This window comes from Belonocnema kinseyi, chromosome 2, assembly GCF_010883055.1.
Source record: "Belonocnema kinseyi isolate 2016_QV_RU_SX_M_011 chromosome 2, B_treatae_v1, whole genome shotgun sequence".
NCBI classification, from domain to species: domain Eukaryota; kingdom Metazoa; phylum Arthropoda; class Insecta; order Hymenoptera; family Cynipidae; genus Belonocnema; species Belonocnema kinseyi.
Window position 1 is genome coordinate 104888487 of NC_046658.1, and position 6949 is coordinate 104895435.

The window sequence follows — 6949 nt, forward strand, 5'->3', positions numbered from 1 at the left end:
AAAAGGGGCGCTGACGAGGCCCTGACCAGTATTTCTAGTCTGAATATTATTACTATACGCTTTAGGAGAATCCCTTTCGGGGCAAGCGTGACTCACTCGGTTCTAGTCTCATTTTTAGCTAATCAATCAATTAAAATTGGAAATTAATAGAATTTAAAAATAGGGGTGTCTTAAGTAATTTACAAGCATACTCTCGTTGAATCAACTAAAAAATTATTTGATGACATCTAGAAACTAATGATTTCATGAACTTTGTTTCTTGGATTTTGGCAAGGCTTGCCACACTTGTAACCTAACCTAGTAATTTTTCTTCAATTTTTGTATGATATTTTTAAGTTTATTGGCATTAAACTAATGTTTCCATTAAACTGACATTTAAAATTGTAAAGATTACCATATAAATTAAGAAACAGCATTAGAACACATACAATTTAAAAAATTGTTTGTACGGATAAAATTCCTTAATATAACGATATTATTTATTCATTTGACGAATTGAATTAGAAAAATCCTATTAGTGTTCGTATTATCGATATTTTTAAAACAAAATTGTTGAAGTATCCACCAATATCATGAATTTTCGACTCAAAAAGGGGGATCTTCAACCAAGTATATATATATTTACATTTAAAAACGATCATTTTTAAAGGAAAAATTGAACAGTAGAATGTTTAGTCAAGAAAATTAATTTTCAACAAAAAGACGAATTTAAAAAAAAAAACTTAATTCTTTACACAAACTGTTTTCAACTAACATCAACAATCTTCAACCAGAAAACTGAATTTTTAACTAAGTTGTTGAATTTCCAACAAAATAGTTCAATTTTTTACAAAAATAATTTAATTTATATCTCAAAGACAAATTTTTCAACAAAAAATGACTTTTTAACAAAATTGTTCAATTTAATTACAAAGATTATATAGTTAAACTTTCAGTTAAGAAAATATACTATATTTTTAACAACATCAACAAAAAACGAATTTTTAAGGAAATATTAAAATTTTCAACCACACCGTTTTACACTAAAATCAAGAATCATCAACCAGAAAACTAAATTCTTAACTAAGTCGTTGAATTTTCAACTGAAAAAGATCAATTTTAAAAAAGAAATGGAATAACTGAATTTTTACTTAAAATAATTAATTTTCCACAAAAAATCGGATTTTTAATAATATAGTTCAATTTTATACAAAAATTAGTTTAGTTTATAAGCCTAAAAGCCGAATTTTCAACAAAAAAGACTCTTGAACAAAATTGTTGAATTTCCTACGTGAATTTTCAACGATGAACATTAATTTTCGACCAGAAAACATGATATTCAACCTAATATCTGTATTTTTAACTAAAAAATATAAGTTTTTAATCAAAATTGGAATAGTTAAATCTCTAATCAAGAAAATATTTTTATAAAAAACAAAAACCAATTTTCAACCAAATTTTTTTCAAGTAAAATTAGGAATCTTCAACCTGAAGACTGAATTTTTAACAATCTAGTTAAATTTTCTACCAAACTAGTTGAATTTACAACGAAAAATCACAAATTTTTTGAGAGAAACATGAACTTTCGATCTGCAATTTCGAGAATTCGTTTTGCCCCCTAAAAATTATGACTATTAGTCTAGTAGAATATTTATTAAAATGCGTTCATTAATTGTTAATTATTTAAACAAATGGAATTTGTTTAAACAATTTTTTTAATTCGCTTTTCCTTAAAAATTATCCACATTGTCTAGTTTAATACTTATTAACATTCTTTTATTAATTTTCAATTGTTTAAACAAATGAAATGTGTTTAAATATTTTTTTAATAAAAATTATTAATATGACTACAGTGGAATATTTATCAAAATTGTTTGAGTAACTTTATTTAAAAAATTTTGTTTAAAATAAAAATTATTACTTGAATATAACTGATAAGTTAATTATTAATAAATTAATTATTAATCATTAATTAATTATTATTCATCAATATTCCACTATACTCACAGTAATAATTTTGATTTTTTTTAAATTCGAAACGAAATAATTCAAACAAATTTAATTTGTTTAAATAATTGAAAATGAATGGAATAATGTTAATAAATATTCCACTAGACCAATAGTGATAATTTTTAGGAAAAGAAAGAATTAAAAAAACATTATTCAAACAAAATACACTTGTTTAAACAATTACAAATGAATAAACCAATGTTATTAAATATTCCACTAGACTAATAGTAATAATTTTAAGTGGGAGGGGCAATTTTCGAAAAAAAAATTTTTAACAAATTCCATTTGTTAAATATATAATAATTAATTAACCAATGATAATAAATATGCCACTAGAACAGTAGTTATAATTTTCAGTAAAAAAAATACGAGAATATAGTTCTCAAAGTGTCGATATCATGAAGAATTAACCGTCTTTGTTTTAAGGGTAGTTTTTAGGTACTCGTGAAGGTGTGTTAGAGGTGTCAACCCCATATGTCTGAAAGATAAGATTCTTCTTTGGGTAATTCTCAACAAACCACAAACGAATAGTGTGGTACTAAACATCTATTTAATTGTTTCACATATAATAACAGAATTTTTCACAATTAAATCAACTCGAATAATATCCTCATAATAAGAGATGAAAAATGTGATTATGTCAATTTGATCAAAAAAATTTTTTGGGGGCGTGAACCACCCCACAATAATTTTTTATTTTACACAAAATTTACAAATGGGCATGAATTCAACACAAAAAATCTGGTAAGAATGTATATTACACGAAATAATAAAATCAAGTTTACGTGTTTTTGCATTTTCATGATAAATTAATTTATTAACAATAGATGTTACGATTATACAAGAAAATCGCCAAATAGGATTAAATTGAAGCTGAAAAAAACAAACATATTTCACACATGTTAATAAAATACGGTCCCCGTGTTTGTGCATTTTCACGAGAAATTAATGTATAGGGGGTAACCACCCTTAAGTGCATTTTATTATGTTTCTGTACATATATTAGGGAACATTATATTTTACAAATAAATTTATATTTTTAGAAATACATAAACTACATTTTTAACTAATGCTTTTTATTTATATATAATCATTTTCTTGTATAATCCTAACATCTTTTGGGGTAGTTTACCCCCACAAAATTTTTTTACTTATGTATATTAAGAAATTTAGATATTTAAACCTTCTTCGTGAGGAAATTTTTCTGCTCTGTTTTGCACGCGAAACTTAGTTTATTTTTCAAAAATGAAATAAAATTCAGTTAAGGGTGGATACCCCTTATAAATTAATTTCTCATAAAAATGCAAAAAACCGTAAAATTTATTGTATTATCGCGTGCAATGTATATTTTTTCCACATTTTTTTAGTTGAAATCTTCTTAAGGAAATTTTTCTGCTCTTTTTTGCATGCGAAACTTACTTTATTTTGCAGAAATATAATAAAATACAGTTAAGTGTGGTTACCCCTTATAAATTAATTTACCATGAAAAGCAAAAACACGTAAATTTTATTTTATTATCGCGTGTAATATATATTTTTTCCAGATTTTATGAGTAGAAATCATGCCGGTTTGTAAATTTTTTGTATAATTAAACATTATTGTGGGGTAATTTAGCCCCCATAATTTTGTTTGATCATATTGATAAAATCAAATTTTTCATCTCTTATTGTGAGGATATTCTTCGAGTTGGTTTGATTGTAAAAGATTCTGTTATTATATGTGAAACAAATAAATAGGTGCTTGGTACCACACTATTCGGGAGTGGTTTTTATCCCTTTAAACCCATTTCGGGCACGTAAGAAAAAATACGCGTCACTTAGTTTTCCAAGCACAACAACATATGAGAGAACAAAGAAAATCGGAGGGGGAGATAAATTCTGGAATAATGAAAAAAAAATATAACAGTGAAATTTTTAGTTAAAAAAGATCATTTTTAATTTAGTTGAATTTACAACCTACAGAGGAATTTTCAACAAAAAAAAATACTTTTTAACGAAATTAATGAATTTCATACAAAGTAGATTAATTTTTCAGTAAATATTTGGATTTTCCACCGGAATCATCAATTTTCAAGAAAGGACATTAATTTTCGACCGAAAGAGACGAATTTTCAACCAAACGAATTAAATGTAAATTAAAAAAGACCAATGCTTAAACAAAAATCGAATACTAAAGTTTTTAATTAAGAAAATTGATCTTCAACCAAAAAAGTTCACAATTTCTGAACAAAATAGTTTTAAAATATTAAAAATTTTCGATTTAAATTTCTCCTAATTACCGGAATCAATCTTGGTTCAAAGTTAATTACCCTGGATCATAGGTGGATTACGCTGGATTACAGGTTGATTACTCCAGTTTACAAGTAAATTACTCTAAATTTTCCAGATTACTTCTGATTACAAGTACATTACTCTGGATTACACTGGATGACTTGAATTACCCCGAATTACCAATTCGGATAAACGAGCTGTCCAGCGAATTAGAACGGCTACAAAAAATGCACCCCTTTGTATTTATTACTCCTGTCTGAATAATAACGACTCTAATAATATTTGGAATAATACTCTCTTCGAAAATCTTAGAAAATGAAATTCGCCCGCGCAAATAAAACTCGACAGTCGTAACTTAATTTACTGCGAACAAAAAGCGTGATGAGCATAATGCGTTTTCCGACCGCCAAATAATTCACTGCACTCTCAAGTTTATGAAATCATGTGTTCATATAATTAGGTACAAATTCGTACTGTTGTTTATTATTAATAAAGTTTCTCAATAAACATAATAAACGATAAATAATTTAATCGCCAAGTATGTTCTTTCTGGTTCAATAAATTTTGTGCAATCATTTATTTCAATTATTTGACTTTTCTCCTATGTGAAAAGTAATGATTGAAGTTGAACTTTATTGTTCTGATCGAAAGTCTAGGAAGTTGGCAAAGCCAACTTCACAAATTTTGAAACAATGAAAATTGTGCTGAATTGTGCTCTATTGTGCCAAAAAAGATTTTTTGAAAAAATCGAAATTTTAGACCCAAAATCTTACATTTTTTAATGACAGCCTCGCCAAATGGTTTTTTCTTAATGAAAATAGCACCGAATTCCGCCAGATTTGTACTCTGTTGTGTCATAAAAGATTCTTTTTTAATGAAAATTTTAGCCCAAGAATTGAACAAAATTTTCTTTATGCCAGCCTCACCAATTGGTTTTTTTTTTCTCGAAAAAAATTTAAATTGCGCTGAATTCCGCTAGATTTGTGCCCTACTGTGTCGTAAAATATAAAAAAAATGAAAATTTGAGCCCAAAAATCAAACATTTTTTTTATATAGCCTCACCAATTAGTATTTTTTCTCGAAAAAATGAAAATTGCACTGAATTCCGCTAGCTTTATGTTCTATTTTGCAGTAAAAGATTTTTCCTTTAATTAAAATTTGAGTCCAAAAATCAATGAAACATTTTTTTATATAAGCCTCACAAATTGTTTTTTTTTTTCGAAAAAATGAAAATTGCACTGAATTCCGCTAGATTTGTGCTCTATTGCGCAGTAAAATATATTTTTTAAAAATCGAAATTTTAGCCCAAAAATCGAACAAACCTTTTTTATGTCAGCCTCTCCAATTGTTTTTTTTCAGAAAAATTTAAATTGCACTGAATTCCGCTAGATTTGTGCTCTATTATGCCGCAAAATATATTTTTTGAAATGCAAATTTTATCCCAAAAATCAAACAAACCTTTTTTATGTCAGCCTCGCCAATTGTTTTTTTTTTTTTTTTTTTTTTGAAAAAATGAAAATTGCACTGAATTCCGCTAGATTTGTGCTCTATTTTGCCGCAAACGATTTTTTTTAATTAAAATTTTGGCCCAGAAATGAAACATTTTTTTATATAAGCCTCGCCAATTGGTTTTTCTTCGAAAAAAATTAAAATTGTGCTCAATTTTGCCATAAAAGATTTTTTTAATTAAAATTTTAGCCCAAAAATCAAACAAACATTTTTTTATGTAAGCCTCACCAATTGGTTTTTTTCGAAAAAATGCAAATTGCACTGAATTCCTCTAGATTTGCTTTCTATTTTGCCGTGAAAGGTTTTTTGAAAAAATAGAAATTTTAGCCACAAATCAAACAAACCTTTTTTATGTCAGCCTCGTCAATTGTTTTTTTTTCGAAAAAATGAAAACTGCACTAAATTCCGCTAGATTTGTGCTCTATTGTGCCGCAAAAGATTTTTTTTTTAAATGCAAATTTTAGTCCAAAAATCAAACAAACCTTTTCTATGTCAGCCTTACCAATCTTTTTTTTTTTTTTTTTTTTTTTTTTTTTTTTTGAAAAAATGAATTTCACTAAATTTCGCTAGATTTGTGCTCTATTTTGCCGTAAAATATTTTGTTTGATTAAAATTTTAGCCCAAAAATCAAAAGAAATTTTTTTATGTAAGCCTCGCCAATTGGTTTTTCTTTTAAAAAAATGAAAATTTCACTGAATTCCGCTAGATTTGTGCTCTATTGTGCCGCAAAAGATTTTTTTAAAAAAATGCAAATTTTAGCCTAAACATCAAAAAAACCTTTTTTTATGTCAGCCTCACCAATATATATTTTTTTTCGAAAAAATGAAAATTTTACTGAATTTCGCTAGATTTGTGTTCTATTTTGCCGTAAAAGATTTTTTCTTTCAGTAAAATTTTAGTCCGAAAATCAATCAAACATTTTTTATAAAAGCCTCACAAATTGTTTTTTTTCGAAAAAATGAAAATTGCACTGAATTCCGCTAGATTTGTGTTCTATTTTGCCGTAAAAGATTTTTTTTAATTAACATTTTAGTCCAAACATCAATCAAACATTTTTTTATATAGGCCTCAAAAATTGTTTTTTTTCGAAAAAATGAAAATTGCACTGAATTCCGCTAGATTTGTTCTCTATTGTGCCGTAAAAGGTTTTTTGAAAAAATCGAAATTTTAGCCCAAAAAT